Raw genomic sequence first — 21,307 nt, forward strand, 5'->3', positions numbered from 1 at the left:
AAAACACACAGTAGTGTCCAAAGACAGCCAAGTTGACAAGAGAGGACACAGCAGCAGGCAGGCCATGCGGGATGATCACACAGTGCCCCCTGTTGTAACTTGACTGACTTACGTGTTGAATAAAATCCAGAGTTAAGGACACTTAAAAACTCACCAGTGATAATGTCTGAGTGGTTGTCCATGTGTAGGTTAAAATCTAGGAGTAAAACTACCATTTTGTAGGAATTATGAATGGTTGATAAAAATTCAGAAAATTCACTGATAAAAGCTGTGCATTTCGTTGGGGGTCTGTAAATTGTGACCTCGACCACCACCAGCAGCAACCAGGCCCAGGAGATCCCTGCTAAGACCAGGCCCAGGAGCTACCAGCAGCCACCAGGCCCAGGAGCTACCAGCAGCCACCAGGCCCAGGAGCTACCAGCAACCACCAGTAGTTACAAAGCTCACAGATATCAGGCATGAGAGGTCCAGACTTGCTAGCAGGCCAAGAAGACACAAACAACTACCAGGCTGGCAGCTACCAGGCTACCTAGCTACTAGACCCATCCGAGGCAACTCCAGCAGCATCCGTAGGAGTCTGGCAGACAGTCTGAAACAAGGCCCATGGATTGAAGAAAAAATGGGACAAAAAAAAAAAGCTGGAGATAAACATGAAGATGAGCAAGTTACTCTGGAGCGGGTAAGTGATTTACTTTCTAAGCATTAGGATATGTTCACAGTCCTTCTCCAGCAGCAACAAGACAATTTTCAATGTTTTGTCAAAATGATCCTGGACTCAACTAACTCCAGATTGGACACATTAATGCAGGACATTAAAATTAGTCTTCAGTTCACCCAGAAGGAGGTGGACAACTTTAAAAATAACAAATCAAATCTTGCTGGTCACAGCAAGGCCCTCCAAGCTGACATCATGAAAATCTGTGACAGTCTACTCAGAGAAATTAGAGTACTTAGAAGGACAATCAAGAAGAAACAACCTGGTAATAGATAGCATTTTAGAGACACCAGGGGAAACCTGCAAGGACTCTGAGGAGAAAGTGAAAAAGATCTTTTCTGAGAAGCTACAGTTACAGAGAGACATTGAGATAGAGAGAAAACATCGTACTGGGAAACCAGCAATGGGAGAACGACCCAGACCAATTTTGGTAACATTTCTAAGACACAAAGATATATCTAGAGCACTTCAGAGAACTCCTTCAGAGAAATACTGGAAATGAACAAACAAAAGAAAAGAACTTATGCCAAAGTTATGAGCGGCATGTGAGAGAGGAGACATTGCATTCCTCAGACAAGATAAACTGGTCATCCATGCTCGTAGCAGCACTCCCAAACCAGTTGTGGACACTTGATGACATATCTGTTCAGTGTTACTTGTCAAGATCTCTATCTCATACTCTATGGCTGAAATCTCTACAAAACCCCCCCCACAAATTACTGAATAAAGGGCTTAAAATTGCACATGTAAACAGCATCAGAAGAAAATAGCATGAAATAAGTGAAATTCTCTAATGATATACGAATTCTGGGAATGTCTGTAACACACTTAGATTCTACATTTGAAGACAGCGCTTTAAACATCACAGGATACAACATTTAAAGGGGAGACAGAAAAGCGTTTGGTGACGAGGTTGCTTTTTTCATTCAAGAATTTATACCTACAATAATTAGAGAAGACTTGATGGACTTAGATATTGACGTACTCTGGCTACAAATACATCTGCCTCATCTTAAACCAATCTTAGTAGGAAGCTGCTACAGACCGCCTAGTGCCAATACTTTGTACTTGGATAAAATATGTCATGATAGACTACATCAGTGTTATGAGTAAGGAGATATATTTAACTGAAGGCTTTAATATTGATTAGTTAGACCCAAACTGTTTAAAAAAAAAACCCCAACATGTTAACTACTACAACAACCAGTGGTCTTTGCCAGCTAATAAATACACCTACTAGAACATGTCTGGCACGTAATGGCTCCAAGAACTCAACATGTATTGACCATATAAAGTTCCAAAAACTGGACCCAAAATAATATTTAAAAGATCATACAAAATGTCAAATACTGAAGGTTTTTTTTGAGCAGATTTAAAGCCTAACTTGGAACGAAACTTTAAAAGAAATTTACAGTCAGATGCACCCTGGTTAGATACAAAAACCAAAGAGCGCATAAAACAAAGAGATCAAGCAAAGAAAACTGGAATACTAACAGGATACGAATCAGACTGGATTATATATCGTAAACGAAAAAATTCTGCAACTAAATTAAACTGACTAAAAAAAGAAAAAATAGTCTGAAAATTGGATTAGTGATAATAAAATTGATAGCAAAAAAGTATGGGAAACATTAAATGAACTGATGGGTAGAAAGTCTGATAAAATACCATCATTTCTAGAATTTGATGGCAGTCTCCACACTCAACCATCAGACATTGGATGCCATCTAAATTAATACTTCATACATAAAGTTAATAAACTGAATGATAATATACCCTCTATAATATTAACATATCTAACCTTTCAACATAAAATAAAGTTATGAAAGATAAACAATGTTCTTTTCAATTTGGAAAAAGTGAGTATAGAGACAGTAAAAAATATTTAAAAAACTTGTAAAAATAAACCTCCAGGCATTGATCATCTTGATGCTAAGCTACTAAAATGGTCAGAGGAAGTTGCACTACCTACCCATCATTATAAATATGTGTTTTTCCAGCTGTCAGTGTCCACCACAGTGGAAACAAGAAATTGCCCTTTTCAGGAGAGAACAGCTGTCCAGTGAGCCTCCTACCTGTAATAAGTAAAATCATGGAACATGTCACATTTGAACAAATTACTTTTCTTTGAATGATTTACTAATAGACTTTCAATATGCATATTGTAGGAGTCACTTTACAACATCAGCTCTACCTCAATGACAGATGACTGGCTGAGGGAAATGGAAAAAAGAAAACAGTTGGTGCTGTTATGTTGGATTTTTCTGCAACTTTTGATTTAATTGACCACGATTTATTGTTGGGAAAAATTTGAATGTTATGGGTTTGAGGTGTCTGCATTGTCCTTCCTTAGGAGTTATCTAACAAAAAGAACACAAACAGTTTTGTTTAATGGTTGTTTGTCTGAGTGTACTGTATCTTGCAAAGTACCACAGGGAAGTAGCTTGGGACCTTTATTGTTGACAGTTTTACTGATCACCTGCTGCTTTTTCTGAGAAATACAAATATAGGAATGTATACTGATGATGCATTTGTACACATCTACACTGACCATCGATGAGTTAAATTCAGTTTTAAATGAAGATTTAAAAACAGTTGTAAGCTGGGTAAAACACAACAAACTTGTTTTGAATGCATCTAAAGCCAACTGTATGGTCATTGGTTCTTATCATAGTGTCAACAAAAAAAAAACAGAATTAAAGCTGAAATTGGACAAGGTATTAATCAAACAAGTACAAGAGGCCAAGCTGCTGGGAGTCGTCATAGATGACAAATTTAAATGAAAATGCCATATAAATAAACTTGTAAATAGAATGGGAAGTGACATCGCTGTCATTAGACGATGCAAGTCCGATCTATCACTAAAATCTACGAGTTTAATAATACAAGCTTTAATTTAGTCTAATCTTGACTATTGCTCAGCGGTCTGGTCTAATGCCTCAGCAGACATGATAAATAAACTTCAAAGAGTGCAAAACAGTGCAGCTTGTATTGTACTTAGTTGTGACATAAGATTAAATGTATTTAAAATGTACAAAGATCTTAACTGGTTAATGTTAAAAGACAGATTACTTTATTCATTACTGATATTTGTAAGAAATGTATCCACAGCAAAAATCACACACGTTCAATCAAAGGATTAGGTTTCAGTTCTGAAACACACAGTTACAGCACGAGACAAGCTGTCAGAGGGCTTTTTCAGAGCCATATTGCATTGAACTGTCTTCCCAAACACTTTGAAATAGATTTTACTATAAAGAGAAATTAAATTGTTAATAAACAAATACCTCTGAAATGGATACATACAACATTGTCAGTAATATTTCTAAAATATTTCTAAAATAAATATAAATCTTATAAATATCTTAGTAAAATGGATGATGAATAGATGGATTTTACACCAAAACAAAACTGAAGGAGAAATTTCTCTACGAACTGGCTCTCTTTGTTATTCTATATATGAATATAAGAAGGACACACAGACACATAACAGAAGTTTTTTTTTTTCAACTTTTTATTGAGCAAATGACCACAGTTGATCACTTTATTGGACATTCAAAATGACTCTGCATGTTAGTACATGAAATTAAAGCACCACACCAGCTCAGGTCACATCCCTGATACTTAAATGAGCTTGGTCTTCAGCATAAAAAAGAAGCAATCTAGTACTAGCTAGTACTGACCACTAACTACTGTATAACTTTTGTTACTTGTGAAAATTTAAAAGAGGCTACTGTAACATAACAGTTTCTTCTATGGCTGACATTTAAAATTTCAAGTATTTGGGTGTCCCATAAAAGGTTAAAACCCTCTAGAAATGGGAAGCATAAACTTAGTGTTATAATTCAGGTAATAATAATGACATTAAAACAATTTTATAATTATAGGTCTAATCCTATGTTAATGTTATGACATATAATCTACAAGACACATTCAGAACAATGATTTGCAGCGGTATTTGACTATCCGCATGCATACAGTAGTAAAAAACATACAGCATCCAACTATGTTAAGCTTAACAGTACAGAAGTTCATTAAAAAGCAAAATAACATTTACCAAAATGGTTTTGTTACATGTTACAAAGCCATTTGCGACAGTAAAGCACAGATCCAAGACAACAAAAAAAAAAGAAAGAAAGAACAATCATTTGGCCATTGAGATTAGGGTTTGGGGTACTGGGTTGTTGATTTTATTATGTAAAGCACTTTGTGTTGCTGATTTCATGAAAAGTGTTTTATAAAAAAAAGTTTAGTTTAATCATTCATATACATGTAAACATTCAAAAGCACATAACTTCTTGGTACTTTCTATTATGGAAAACAAGAAGTCTGACACTTTTTCATCCATACTGTCAGTCAATTGCATCACTTTTAGTTTTAAAGCTTTTGATTAACTTTGGTAGTTTATGATACTTCATATAGTCATGAATGAATCTAAGATGCTATGCACCATGTGAGATTAATCACATTGTGATTACTGTCTGTAGAAGCAAACTGTGCAAATCAGTTGATAAATACAAGCTTTTAAAGATTCAAGATGGACAGATTATGCGACTGATGTTGAGCTACTGGTTATGTAATTAGCTGTTTAAATGTAGTAGGCAAGCAACTTGTTTAGTTTTTGTTCAGACTGCTTATCAACTGACTAAGTGTGCAGCAACAAACCAACCAGTGGCCATCTACTGAGAACACTTGGACAGAATGAAATGGAGCGACTGGAGAGCTGAGTCATGGATGAAATCAGTAAACACATCATTTCTGCTGAAGTAGTAGAACTTTCCAGGAGTCAGTTTGAGAAACCTGCGATGATAGACTGTGTTCATGATGTTGAGTGGGGCCAGAGGTCTTACTCTACCTGTTTTTCCATTAATTTTTAACACATTGCTGAACACAGTGCAATTCAGAGATGTTCTTTCCACAGTCCCCATGAAAACTAAATATGGAAACAAACACATAATCACAAATACACGTAAGACCTGTTCCCAACTCCCCCCAAATTCAATCCAAAGAGATATCTTACTTCTTTTGCAAAGTCTCTCCTTGTTCAGACTGATTACTGACTGAAGCATGGCTTCTGTAAGGAAACATTCCACACATAGTATCAGCAACATTGACAACATAATTCAGGTTGAAATATATATATGTATATGTGTGTGTGTGTGTGTGTGTATGTGTGTGTGTGTGTGTGTGTGTGTGTGTGTGTGTGTGTGTGTGTGTGTGTATGTGTAATCAAGTATCAGTTTGTGACAGGATATTTTAGCAGGCAGAACTGACCAGTAAAATTCCTGTTCTGACTTGACTGTAGTGGACCCAGAATCCCAGAGCAGCATGACCAGAAAGCCATGTTACAGAGTTGGCAACCACAGCACAGGTTTCCTGTCTTGGCAGTCTTGAGCATCTCTTTTCCCTCATATGTGCAGCAGACGTTCTGTTTAATAAAAAGTTCTTTTTTTATTTGTTTGTTGGTTTTTAAGGGACAATAGAAGCTGTTTCCATTTTTTATCCACATTTGCATTTTAAATTACTTACTTGACATATCTACAATATGTTGAACAATTTGACTTTTTCTTAAGTATTTTTAACTTTAACTGTGTGTTTTGGCACTTTTCTTACTGGTATTTCTAAGTGTGAGAGAGAGGTTTTTTTTTTTTTTTAAATAAGTCATGTTTTGGTATATGAAAGCTTTTTTTTTTTTAATTGTTTCATTGTTGATATTTGCTTTTTATTTTTATGTAAAGGAATTTGTACTGATCTTTGTAGGAAAAGTGTTTCACAAATTAAATTTTTATTTATTGATTTAGTTTTTGACATTTGTCCCACTTTTTATTTGTTTGTCAATGCAATACTAAAAGAATATGTGAACTGCAACCTTAAACTTGCACTGAAGCTCTGAGGGCTGAGATGTATGTAACACATACAGTAACAGGTTCAATTTCCAGCCAAAGGAGGCTCAACAAATGCTGTCATAAAGTCTTTATTCAAGGCTGCTAAATTGTCTGACATCTTAACTCATGCTGTTAATTGCTGTTATTACCAAAACATCTGCTATGAATTATCCACCATATGCCTTTACTGAATTAATTATGCTAACAGATGTGACTCCAAGCCCCATTGCCCCGCACCAACACGACTCCATAACCTCTTTCTCTTAACTGAATGTAGTTTAAAAAAAATAGTTAGATAGATAAATAAAGAAATAAATAAAAAGTAATAAACATCTGGAATTGCCCACAAGAGTGCGTGCATGTAAGTGGTTGTTTGTCTCTGTGTGGCCCTGTGATAGACTGCCAATCTGTCCAAGGTGTAGCCCACCTCTCGCCCAAAGACTGCTGGGATAGGCTCCAGCTTCGCCTCGACCCTTAATCGGACTAAGTGATTCGGATAATGAATGAATGAATGAAAATCTGGATTAAACACTGATGCAAGGAAACAAAGCCTTTCTCTTTTCAGGCAAGAAGGCATGCAATGAAGAGTTGCCAGAACATAACTGAAATAAAAAATATTGATAACAGATTCAACTGTTCATCTTTATCGTGGTTCTGATTTGATAAGGCACATGTACGGCTGTGATCGGCAGAAGTGTTTTATCCCATAACTTTATGACTGTAATGGGTGCTAAAGAGTGAAATATATATGTATATGTCATGATTTGGGTTTTTCCCTTTGCTTTGTTTTCAGGGTTCCTGTTTTATTTTGTAGTTTTCCTGTTTAGTTCCCTCGGTTCTTGTTTAGCTTCATTGATTTCCTGTTGAGTTCACCTGGTTTCATTTTGTTAATTACTTCACCTGTTTGGCTTTCCTGGGTATTTATACTACTCAGGTTCCCTCCTTGTTGCTGGATCATTGTGTACCTCTGTTAGTTTGTCTTTTCTTAGTTTCCGGGGTTAAAAATAAATCAGTCTAGAACCTGCATCCCTGTTCCGTCTTCTCTGCGTTTGGGTCCACTCCCTCAACGTCTCCACTGCCTGCCGTGACATGTGTGTGTGTATATATATATATATATATATATATATATATATATATATATATATATATATATATATATATATATATATATTGTGTGTGTGTGTGCGTGCGGGTAAATGTATGCTGAATTTTCGGCCATTTCAACAAAACAGTTACGAAACAAGGAAGTCCAATCAAATGCACCTTTGATTTTTTCAGAGAGGATCCACAGCACCTCACTTCATCCCTTAGCCGTCTTGTCAAGTTGTACAACATTACTGCGTGGCATTTCTTTGATTGGTCAGAAGTGTTGTTGGCATTAATCCCACAGCAGATCGTGTGTCCTCTTCTGGTGTGTCTGGTTAGGAAAGCAAAGCTTGCATTCAAATCAAAATCAAATGATAAAAATGACATAAAGACAAAGTGGTTAATGCACCGTCTGTAGGCCAGGAAGATGAATCATTTAGCTTTCTAACAGTACAGTGCATGTTAAAAGCATCTTTTGTTGGAATGCAGAGGAAATTTAAACACTTTCTGTCAGTTTAAGTTAAAACATCTAAATTTATTTTCACTAAGGGAGAAAGTTTGAAGTGGACAAATGATGACAAAATTGATGGTGTATCCTTATGATTGACTGCTACCCAATATCTGACTGCAAGAAAGCAGTGTAGCACAACTGCTTCCTAACATATTGACTTCACTTTAGTCTGCCTACCTCCATTAGTTAATTAATTCCAAGCGACAAGCTCCAGGAGTTAAAAGTGAAGCCTCAAGTGCATCCGTTCCAAAACAGAGCAACTCCCATGTTAAAAAGGCCAACTTCACATGTTTACAGCATGGTACAAATAGCCATTTTAGATTTAATAGGTCAGGTTTACCTTCATAATAACTGGGTGGAGGATTACCTTTTTTAAAACTCATCTGTTTATAACAAATTCATTCTCAAAATTCTGTATAATTGAGGGTGTGTCCTTTTGATTGCCAGGTACCCGATATCTTGCTGCAAGAAGGCAGAGTATTGCACAACCATGGTTTTTAACTGGCAAACAGTGTAATTTAGCTTTAGCCTGCTTCCTCCCATTAGCTGGTTTGCTCTTGTTAGCTCCAGGTTTTCTCGGTTAGCTCTTAGCTACAGGCAGGTAGCTGTTTGATAGATGTCAATCATCCACCCCCATGCTTGCAGCCCCTCTCTCAGTTCTAACCCTCTGTCCACTTTTATAATTTTTGGGAGAGATGATGTGACGCTGCTAACATGGCGACTGTGGGAACGCTCAATGAGCTTTAGTTCAGCCCCTCAGAAACCTGGAAGTGACATCACGGAGGCTCTGGCAGCTGACAATTGTCCCACAAGCCACTCAGGAGGAGAGAACACACACAACTGCCCAGATAGGCATTCGGCTCTGTGCTGCAGGCAGTGCTGATGTGTGCGAGGGAGGAGAAGGGAAAAAATAAAAACCTTTCCCACCACGTTTGGATGCAGAAATTTCCATAGCAATGTTCAAATATTCCCAGGAATTCAGATCTGCTTTTCTCTTGTCTGTCTGGAACAAATGTCTAGCAGAAGCAGACATCTTTCAACAATTCAGTCACTCGACACAGCTGAAAACACTAAAGAATGTGGTTTGGCACAGTAGCTGGGTGTGTCTAGGCTGTTACGCCTGTCTGTGTTTTATGTTCCCACATTTCACTCTCAGACACAAAAATATTATTAAAGGAAATTATTAGATGCTTTATAATTTACACACACGGCTTATTCATAAAATTTATTTCTTTGTTTTCATATTGTTTTATGATCATATTAAGATTTTAATGTCAAATGCTCATTACTGGTCATGTATGTAAGTCAAACTCAGATGCGGAGGTTTGAAGCTACTGAGGACAACAGATTCTTTGTATAAGTAAAAAGAGTGTTGACTTGCATGAACAGGCATGCTCAGTTAAAAAAGCCAATGGGTGCAGATGTTAAAAGTTCTGTTAAAAATTTAAAATGAATGCATAGGAGGCTGGTGTAGTTCCCGTTCTGTCTGCTGTCTACTCTGCTATTGCCTAGTTTGAATAGACATCTCACAGGTTACAAAATTCCACAACAAGAAACATGAGAGGTGACTTTTAGCTGTTTTGCTGCAGCGAGAAGAAAGGGGGAGAAGATTGCACCATAACAATAAGATAACAGACATTTTCTTTAAGAGGGTTCAAGGAAAGATAGACAGGTTCATACTTTGTGGTCTGGCACAGCATTCTGTTAACGTTAAAGTAACTCAGAGACTCTGTAATTGTACTGCTTTCAGTCTATAGCACTGAAATGTGTTAAAGGTTTGGTTTTGGAGTCATATTCTTTGTGTTTTAATCTGTTTCTAAATTTGTTATATACACTCTACTTCCTTGGCTATGGGAAGATGTAGTCAGACAAATGTCAATGCACAAAACACAAACCAAAGACAATATTTTCAACCAGTCTGCTGAATATAGTTAAAATCACTTAGAACAGTTTACCTGCATCCATTGCAGCAGCTTTTCTTCTTACACTTGAAGATTTTTCTCCCACAGCAGTGTTTTCCAGGGAGTCTGTGAATCTGAGAAGCACACATGGTCTCAGAGTCGTAAGGACTATCTCTTTCTTTATCCTCTCTGTGTACAACGTGAATACAGCGCAGGACTCCAGACTATATAATGTGTCTCCACAGCAGTGAAAAATCAGAAAATACAAAGTAAAGACACAAAAAGAGACACTGTTATATAAATATTTAAATGAAATTCTGAGAGCATAAAAGGCATGATGTTTACAAAAATTCAAGGCAACAAACAGAAAAAAAATTATCTAATAAGCAGACTTTCTACAAACAAATAACAGCTAATTTCTGTAAAAAAAAAAACAAACTGTTTTTGTTCCGTCTTACCAGTGCCTCATTATGCTATCCTGTCAAATACGCAGTTACTGCTAACAAAGCCGTTCACTGGTCTCATGCGTCAACTAGAAAACACCCTCTGAATTGCAAGGGTGGAGCTCCAAGCTCTCTCAATAAAGATGTAGCAAAGAAACATCTTTTCTTTCTTTTAACTAGGGAACATCAATTATACTGCTGTCAGTTCTTGATCTTGTATTTTTATGTCTTTGTAATGATAATTTGCTCTACAAAAATAATCAAATATTTGCCAACATTTTATTGAACAATTAAATTTTTCATTGGCAATTTTACGTTTAAAAAAAAAAAAAATCCACACATACTGGTTTAGGTCACATCTTGCATTTTTAGGGGGAAAGTTTGATTTCTCAAAACTAATATACAATGATCTGGTATAGAACAAACAATTAGTAAATACAGTGCCATTAGTATATTACTTGATTATTCTGAAGCTTCAACTCTGACAAACAGCCATCACAGCAGATGTGGGTATTTGGGTTGTACACACTGGGTGCAGCATCACATTTACCTAACCCTAGAGAAAAAGAAAGAAAGAAAATAAACTCATGCTTCTGTCCAGTAGGCAGCAGGGGGAGAGTTTCTGAAGCATCCAAACCAGGATAGCCAGTTTTTATCCCCTCAGCCATCAGACGTTTAAAACTATAGTAACTCCCTCTTCCTGCTGTCCCCCTTGGCGATTTTCTTCCCACTCCTAGACTGTCTTCAGACTGATTTCTCATTTCTCTCAAGGCTTCCTTATGTAAGTAAATGAGGAGACCTCTTAAACTCCATTAAACTATCATCTCACTGTTGCTGCCACTTTATCGTGCAATACTGTTTTATTTTATATTTGAAGGTCAGCTCAAATTATACCAGACCATCTTATCATCATATCATTTCATCCACACAGCTACTGCTAACGGAGTAGAGAAAACTACACATTCTTTTAATATTACTCACAAAGAGTCCCTGACCAGATGCTAGACCTGTTGATGCTCGTTCGGTCTTTAAATCAACTCACTGAAGGGTCTGAAACAACACTAAATATAGCGCCATTGCGGCTAAGTTAGTCGCGGAAGTAGTGTGTGGATCAGTGTAATCAGCGTACCATTTCTAATAACAAACCAAGAATACCTGGGGCGCAGTGCCGAAGAGATTTTGTGTGCTTTCTCTTACAGCAGCGGAGCTCCTTTGGATTGTAACAATCTGACCCACAAATACTTGAGTTTGGTTCTGTGCTGTGGATGTACAAAAACAAAAAGAAATGTCATCATCAATGGGAACGAAGTGCACACTGTAAAAAATTTAACATAAAATATTACCTTTAACAACAGAGCTTAAACTGTTTATGATTGAAACATTATCATTTAATCAATCATAACTTTATTTGGAGAGCATTTTGACATTCTACAAATCAATTCAATTCAATTCAACTTTATTTATATAGCGTCAAATCACGGCAATGCCATCTCAAGATGCTTTGCAGACAGAGAAAAAAACATAATGAAAGCCAATACAAGGTAACCAAAGTGCTGTACAGGCAAATAAAATAAATCAACACTAATACCATAACACAGTAATTAAAGAGATAATATATGTTCCTCCCCACTGGAGTTAATAACCAGCATAAAAAGATGAGCTTTAAAAGAGACCTCAAATCATTTAAAGTCCCAGCAGATCTCTCAGAAAGATTTTGGAGGCTGCTATGGAAAAGGCATTGTCTCCACAAGTCCTCAGATCTTAGAGTTCTAACAGGACCGTGACGGTGCAAAAGCTCAGAAAGATACAAAGGTGTCAGACTATTCAAACATTTAAAAGCCAGATGTAAAACTTTAAAAACTATTCTAAAAGAGACAGGCAGCCAGTGAAAAGAATGAAGCACAGGGGTAATGTGCTCACACCATGTGTTCCCTGTAAACAGGCAAGCAGCTGAGTTCTGGACCAGCTGTAGATGGTGGAGGAGAGATTGGCCAATTCCGGTATAACGTGAGTTGCAGTAGTCTAGTCTGGAAAAGATTAAAGGATGAATGAACCTTTCCAGGACATGGTGAGGAAGATAAGGCTTAATTTTACTTATAAGCCTCAGATAATAAAAACTAGACTGGACTACTGGACTGAGCTGCCTATCAAATTTTAAATTAAAATCAAAGATATGCCCAGGATTTTAAATAAAAGTGTGATTAAAAGAGTCCAAACAGCCTGCTGCATCCTTCCAGCAGGTCAGTTTTTCTAAAAGTAATAACTTCATTTTTACCTTCATTTATGGAGAGGAGGTTTGACTCCATCCATATTTTAATTTCTTTTAAACACTTCTGCAAATTTTGTACATTACAGGTTCCAACAGACTTTAAAGAAAAAATAAATTTAAATGTCATCAGCATAACAATGAGATGACATGCTATATTTTTTAAAAATGGACCCCAGAGGAAGTAAATAGTTAAAAAAGGATAGGACCTGGAATGGAGCTGTGAGGTGCCCCATGTTTAAGTGTGGCCTCTGAAGAACAAAACTGCCCAAAATACACTGAAAAACTCCTACTACATAAATAAATATGTGAGTGTAGAAATAAGAAATGACTCAAAGTGAAAACTCAGTAGTAACAAAACCAGACCTGGATTGTTTTTTATAAGATCAACAAGAAAATTCAGAATAGTTCAGTATATATGGCACCAAATGACATACATTTGTCATAAATGTCATAAATTAAGCCTAATTTTTTACTGTAAAGGTTGATGTAGTGTTTACATAAGACTTACCATTTGGGTGGGGAAGTATCCTTCATCTGTAGAGGAAGAGAGACACAGACAGACAGACAGACAGATGCCAACGTGAGTTTTAGTTTTGTTTACAACCTACAAAATGGGCAAAACACTCCAGTCTTAGTTCTGTAACAAGTTCAATCCTACAATCCTCCAGTAAAAATTGTAGTACACATTCAAGTATGAAAACAAATGGTCGTACTACAAAATTCGATGTCTCTCTTTTTTAAACTCTCATGTCTAACAAATGGGAGTTTAAAAAACAAGTAGATTCTGTTTTTAGTAAGCACTGCACAGAGGAGTCTGAAATATCACATTTTTTCATTTTTTCATGGAGCTTCAATATATCAATGTTCTGTTCCACATAAAAAATCAGAATCCCACAAGGTGAACAAGTTTGTTTCTTACCTTTAGTTGCACATCTATGGATGTAAAACAGATAAGTGTTAATTGAAGAAATTAAAAAACACACACACACACACAAAAAGGTAAGCAAATTGTATTTTCCATAAATGCAGTTTATGGGCCCAAATAGAGGTGATTCATCCTGCATGTTCATTATTTCTCTGCTAAGGCTACAACTAGGCCAGTAAAGTATGTTACAGTTTATTGTCAATAACTGGTGGAGCAGTAGAGCAAAGAAGACGCCTTAAACAATGAAGATTTGAATAACTTTCTTTGGCCAATGCAGGAGCAGTTAAAAAGGATATGCTGTAATGATGCTGTGCTGGCTGGCTGAGGAAAATTTTTAAAATAAGACAAAAACTCCAGACTAAAAACAATAAATACAATAATCAGTGTGATCAGTCAAATTTACAGTGTATGTTCTGTGAGCTATCAGTTGGTTAAATTCTAAATCATTTTCACCAAATAAAAGACACTAGAGGCATTGCAATGGAAAAATCATGAGTTGCTAAGTGTACTTCACACTTAACCACAGTTTTTTTCACTGAGTTGTGCATGTAGTAATTCCAAAATTGTGGAATATTTGAGTGAGTAACCCCATAGGAAGTTACTGTTACATAGAGTGTGAGGGTAATAAAATCTGACCTGCAGTCAAGCAAGGATCCAATCCACAACAGTCTAACTTCACAGATCGAGCACAAACTTCAAGAGAAGTTTGATTGCAGATGTGAGTCTCATAGTTGTACACCCTGTGACCACAACACCCCTCCATGTTGGATGTCTTGTTTAAGAGCTTCTTGTTTTCAGGCGGACCACAACAGAGCTGTTGTGTCTTATTATACACCTCTGTGGAAAAGTTGAGAATACTTTAAACGCTTCTACTTAAGTCATAGCTTAGCTATTGTAACCCAGTACTGGGCTGATATTGACACATTCAGTACATCTTTGAAATACAACTTTGTTTGAAAGAAATGTAGGACATGTTTGACACTCACGGCCACCACACTTGGTCTCATAAGCAGGACTCGTAAGTCTTCCTGAAAGATAAAGATTCAGTCAAAAAATATTTAGAATAAGAAAATATCTTCTTAATGTCTTAAGTTAATATTGATTAAGTATCAAATTACGTCAAGTGTTTTGACAGAGTATTTGCCTCTTTATTCTTCTAGGTGTCAAACTATGGGTATTTGGGCCAATTTTTGGCCGCAGTGTGATTATATTTGGCCCACAATGCAATACTAATTGATTCTTAGACCTGGCCCACCAGTATTATACAGCACTTTTACTGCCAATATTACAAACCTGGTGGTTTGGTGCATCAATCAGGACTGAACCTACTCCTCTGTTGACAATTGTCATAATAACTTGAAACCACTGCATCTGAGATGGCCAAATGAGCCTGGTCCTTCAGTGAGGGAGCGTTTGTGAAAAAGTACACGATCAAAGTTTGTGAGCTTGTAAGCCCAGAGATAAAAAAAACAACATTTTCAAATGAGAGCCTGAGCAGAAACACAGCACCTAAACACACGTGTGATTTTACCACCAAGATTCAATGAGGTTTGATGGGTACGGTTACATGATGTTTTTTAATTCGGAATTAATAATTCAGAATTTAATAATTGGGAATTAACGTATTTTCCCGAGAGTTAACATGAAAATGATAATTCCGAATGGAGGTTTACATGAAACACGTCATTACTCAATTCTTTTTTAGAGCGGTGGGCTTGGAAGGGTTCTGATTGGAGAGAGGGTGCACGTGACGTATGATGTATACTGGAAATAAACAAAGTCCGCTCCCTGCTTCTTGTCTTTTCAGTCGTAACTTGTAAAAACTACATAATAAGTACCAGTTTCGCCATTATTTTGGTTACAATTTTGAAGGACCAGCTCGACACAAGCATACTACTCCACTTTTTGCAGCAACAGAGAAGGAGAAGAAAGATAAACCACCGAACACAGGAGGCAAAACAACGCGCGTCATCGGGACAGGACAAGGTAACAAACATGCGCAGAATGACCGGAATTAACTCAGACCGGAATTAAGGTTTAAATGACAAGAGAATTAAATAGTTCGGAGCTAAAATGCGAAAAAACCAGCTACTTACATCAAAATTAAGTTTAATTACGAGTATAAATTTGCATTATGAGTGTTTATATGTTCATTTTTTTTTATCAGTTTTAAGCCGAATTAACTTTCATTTGGAATTAAAAAGGAATTAAAACTCCCATGTAAACGTAGCAATTTTCATATCTGAAAGGTTTTTTCAATAAATATCAATGTTGGCCCATGAGTTTGTCCAATTTTAAATGTTGGCCCACTGTATATTTGAGTTTGACACCCCTGGTCCAGCATGTAGTAGGAGGGCATGAGGTGTAGGCTGATATGAAATACATGGAGCTCCATGGTCAGGTAGCTTGTGAGGGTAGTAAAATCTGACCTGCAGTCAAGCAACGATCCATTCCACAGCAGTCTAACTTCACAGATCGAGCACGAACTTCAAGAGAAATTTGATTGCAGATGTGAGTCTCACAGTTGTACACCCTGTGACCACAACACCTCTCCATGTTGGATGTCTTGTTTAAGAGCTTCTTGTTTTCAGGCGGACCACAACAGAGCTGTTGCGTCTTATTATACACCTCTGTGGAAAAGTTGAGAATACTTTAAAGGCTTCTACTTAAGTCATAGCTCAGTTATTGTAACCCAGTACTGGGCTGATATTGACACATTCAGTACATCTTTGAAATACAACTTTGTTTGAAAGAAATGTAGGAAATGTTTGACACTCACGGCCACCACACTTGGTCTCATAAGCAGGACTCGTAAGTCTTCCTGAAAGATAAAGATTCAGTCAAAAAATATTTAGAATAAGAAAATATCTTCTTAATGTCTTAATTGAATATTATGTATCAAATTACCCTCTTATTACACTCTTCAAGGAACACTTCAACACTTATTATTAAACTTTATTATTAAAATAATAAAGTTGGAGAACTTAGCCCAGTTCTTTGCAACAAACTTTATGATATTAATTCTTTGTATTGTAACATAGGTGACATTATATGGTGGGAAGTGAGTAAATAAAAAAAACAAAAAAAACAAAACAAAACAAAAAAAAGCCTGTAGCACTTCCTGCAAGGATCTGCATCCAAATGGACAGTCCACTAGCATCTTCCTACAATATCCTCTACTGTTTGATTTTATGCTTGTGTTGTTCTCACTCATATGTAAGTCGCTTTGGATAAAAGCGTCTGCTAAATGACTGTAGAATAGAATAGAATAGAATAAATTACGTCAAGTGTTTTGAAAGAGTATCTGCCTCTTTTTATACTTACTTGCTTACTTCTCATCTAATTGGATGTGTTTATTTGGATTTTGTGATGTTTAAATCGTTCTCTTCTAAATGTTTTCAAAAATATTTTAAAACATGACCAATGATGGGACTTGTATGGAAGGATAAACTCCAACAAAGTATGTACCACTGACAGCTAAAGCAGTGGCTCACATAAACAATCCTACTAGTGACAGGAGAAAGCTGGTCTGAAAGACAGCACAGAGGTGCTGATCATGGCCGCATAGGAACAACACTTAGTAAAAGAGTCATGGAAGCTGGGGTCTACCACACCAGACAGGACCCTAGGTTCAGGTTGTGTTAAGAATACTCTATGACAGTCTAGCACATAGGTGTCAAACCCCGGCCCTTGGGCCAATTTTTGGCCGCAGTGTGATTATATTTATTATTAAATAGTTCAGAGTTAAAATGTGAATAAACCAGCTACTTACATTGGAATTAAGTACAATTCCGAATAGAAATTTGCATTAGGAGTGTTTACATGGTCATATTTCATCAGTTTCATGCGGAATTAACTTTTATTTGGTTTAAACAAGAATTAAAACTCCCATGTAAACATAGCCATTTTCATATCTGAAAGGTTTTTTCAATAAATATCAATGTTGGCCCATGAGTTTGTCCAATTTTAAATGTTGGCCCACTGTATATTTGAGTTTGACACCCCTGGTCCAGCATGTAGTAGGAGGGCATGAGGTGTAGGCTGATATGAAATACATGGAGCTCCATGGTCAGGTAGCTTGTGAGGGTAATAAAATCTGACCTGCAGTCAAGCAAGGATCCATTCCACAGCAGTCTAACTTCACAGATCGAGCACGAACTTCAAGAGAAGTTTGATTGCAGATGTGAGTCTCACAGTTGTACACCCTGTGACCACAACACCCCTCCATGTTGGATGTCTTGTTTAAGAGCTTCTTGTTTTCAGGCGGACCACAACAGAGCTGTTGCGTCTTATTATACACCTCTGTGGAAAAGTTGAGAATACTTTAAAGGCTTCTACTTAAGTCATAGCTCAGCTATTGTAACCCAGTACTGGGCTGATATTGACACATTCAGTACATCTTTGAAATACAACTTTGTTTGAAAGAAATGTAGGAAATGTTTGACACTCACGGCCACCACACTTGGTCTCATAAGCAGGACTCGTAAGTCTTCCTGAAAGATAAAGATTCAGTCAAAAAATATTTAGAATAAGAAAATATCTTCTTAATGTCTTAATTGAATATTATGTATCAAATTACCCTCTTATTACACTCTTCAAGGAACACTTCAACACTTATTATTAAACTTTATTATTAAAATAATAAAGTTGGAGAACTTAGCCCAGTTCTTTGCAACAAACTTTATGATATTAATTCTTTGTATTGTAACATAGGTGACATTATATGGTGGGAAGTGAGTAAATAAAAAAAACAAAAAAAACAAAACAAAACAAAAAAAAGCCTGTAGCACTTCCTGCAAGGATCTGCATCCAAATGGACAGTCCACTAGCATCTTCCTACAATATCCTCTACTGTTTGATTTTATGCTTGTGTTGTTCTCACTCATATGTAAGTCGCTTTGGATAAAAGCGTCTGCTAAATGACTGTAGAATAGAATAGAATAGAATAAATTACGTCAAGTGTTTTGAAAGAGTATCTGCCTCTTTTTATACTTACTTGCTTACGTCTCATCTAATTGGATGTGTTTTTTTGGATTTTGTGATGTTTAAATCGTTCTCTTCTAAATGTTTTCAAAAATATTTTAAAACATGACCAATGATGGGACTTGTATGGAAGGATAAACTCCAACAAAGTATGTACCACTGACAGCTAAAGCAGTGGCTCACATAAACAATCCTACTAGTGACAGGAGAAAGCTGGTCTGAAAGACAGCACAGAGGTGCTGATCATGGCCGCATAGGAACAACACTTAGTAAAAGAGTCATGGAAGCTGGGGTCTACCACACCAGACAGGACCCTAGGTTCAGGTTGTGTTAAGAATACTCTATGACAGTCTAGCACATAGGTGTCAAACCCCGGCCCTTGGGCCAATTTTTGGCCGCAGTGTGATTATATTTATTATTAAATAGTTCAGAGTTAAAATGTGAATAAACCAGCTACTTACATTGGAATTAAGTACAATTCCGAATAGAAATTTGCATTAGGAGTGTTTACATGGTCATATTTCATCAGTTTCATGCGGAATTAACTTTTATTTGGTTTAAACAAGAATTAAAACTCCCATGTAAACATAGCCATTTTCATATCTGAAAGGTTTTTTCAATAAATATCAATGTTGGCCCATGAGTTTGTCCAATTTTAAATGTTGGCCCACTGTATATTTGAGTTTGACACCCCTGGTCCAGCATGTAGTAGGAGGGCATGAGGTGTAGGCTGATATGAAATACATGGAGCTCCATGGTCAGGTAGCTTGTGAGGGTAGTAAAATCTGACCTGCAGTCAAGCAAGGATCCATTCCACAGCAGTCTAACTTCACAGATCGAGCACGAACTTCAAGAGAAGTTTGATTGCAGATGTGAGTCTCACAGTTGTACACCCTGTGACCACAACACCCCTCCATGTTGGATGTCTTGTTTAAGAGCTTCTTGTTTTCAGGCGGACCACAACAGAGCTGTTGCGTCTTATTATACACCTCTGTGGAAAAGTTGAGAATACTTTAAAGGCTTCTACTTAAGTCATAGCTCAGTTATTGTAACCCAGTACTGGGCTGATATTGACACATTCAGTACATCTTTGAAATACAACTTTGTTTGAAAGAAATGTAGGAAATGTTTGACACTCACGGCCACCACACTTGGTCTCATAAGCAGGACTCGTAAGTCTTCCTGAAAGATAAAGATTCAGTCAAAAAATATTTAGAATAAGAAAATATCTTCTTAATGTCTTAATTGAATATTATGTATCAAATTACCCTCTTATTACACTCTTCAAGGAACACTTCAACACTTATTATTAAACTTTATTATTAAAATAATAAAGTTGGAGAACTTAGCCCAGTTCTTTGCAACAAACTTTATGATATTAATTCTTTGTATTGTAACATAGGTGACATTATATGGTGGGAAGTGAGTAAATAAAAAAAACAAAAAAAACAAAACAAAACACAAAAAAGCCTGTAGCACTTCCTGCAAGGATCTGCATCCAAATGGACAGTCCACTAGCATCTTCCTACAATATCCTCTACTGTTTGATTTTATGCTTGTGTTGTTCTCACTCATATGTAAGTCGCTTTGGATAAAAGCGTCTGCTAAATGACTGTAGAATAGAATAGAATAGAATAAATTACGTCAAGTGTTTTGAAAGAGTATCTGCCTCTTTTTATACTTACTTGCTTACTTCTCATCTAATTGGATGTGTTTTTTTGGATTTTGTGATGTTTAAATCGTTCTCTTCTAAATGTTTTCAAAAATATTTTAAAACATGACCAATGATGGGACTTGTATGGAAGGATAAACTCCAACAAAGTATGTACCACTGACAGCTAAAGCAGTGGCTCACATAAACAATCCTACTAGTGACAGGAGAAAGCTGGTCTGAAAGACAGCACAGAGGTGCTGATCATGGCCGCATAGGAACAACACTTAGTAAAAGAGTCATGGAAGCTGGGGTCTACCACACCAGACAGGACCCTAGGTTCAGGTTGTGTTAAGAATACTCTATGACAGTCTAGCACATAGGTGTCAAACCCCGGCCCTTGGGCCAATTTTTGGCCGCAGTGTGATTATATTTATTATTAAATAGTTCAGAGTTAAAATGTGAATAAACCAGCTACTTACATTGGAATTAAGTACAATTCCGAATAGAAATTTGCATTAGGAGTGTTTACATGGTCATATTTCATCAGTTTCATGCGGAATTAACTTTCATTTGGTTTAAACAAGAATTAAAACTCCCATGTAAACATAGCCATTTTCATATCTGAAAGGTTTTTTCAATAAATATCAATGTTGGCCCATGAGTTTGTCCAATTTTAAATGTTGGCCCACTGTATATTTGAGTTTGACACCCCTGGTCCAGCATGTAGTAGGAGGGCATGAGGTGTAGGCTGATATGAAATACATGGAGCTCCATGGTCAGGTAGCTTGTGAGGGTAGTAAAATCTGACCTGCAGTCAAGCAAGGATCCATTCCACAGCAGTCTAACTTCACAGATCGAGCACGAACTTCAAGAGAAGTTTGATTGCAGATGTGAGTCTCACAGTTGTACACCCTGTGACCACAACACCCCTCCAT

At 36.7% G+C, this 21,307-nt stretch overlaps 1 long non-coding RNA gene across 1 annotated transcript; it reads right to left on the reverse strand.

Moving 5' to 3' along the window:
* Positions 1-4,312: 4,312 nt before the first annotated feature.
* LOC306760831 lies at positions 4,313-10,233 on the reverse strand. The gene is made up of 4 exons (XR_013771456.1): positions 10,153-10,233; positions 7,864-8,017; positions 5,736-5,789; positions 4,313-5,648 (listed from the first exon to the last, which is right to left on the reverse strand). It is a non-coding gene; the product is annotated as an uncharacterized lncRNA (long non-coding RNA).
* Between the last annotated feature and the right edge of the window lie 11,074 nt (positions 10,234-21,307).

The sequence above is a fragment of the Telmatherina bonti genome, assembly GCF_933228915.1.
Source record: "Telmatherina bonti genome assembly, chromosome: 9".
NCBI lineage: Eukaryota > Metazoa > Chordata > Actinopteri > Atheriniformes > Telmatherinidae > Telmatherina > Telmatherina bonti.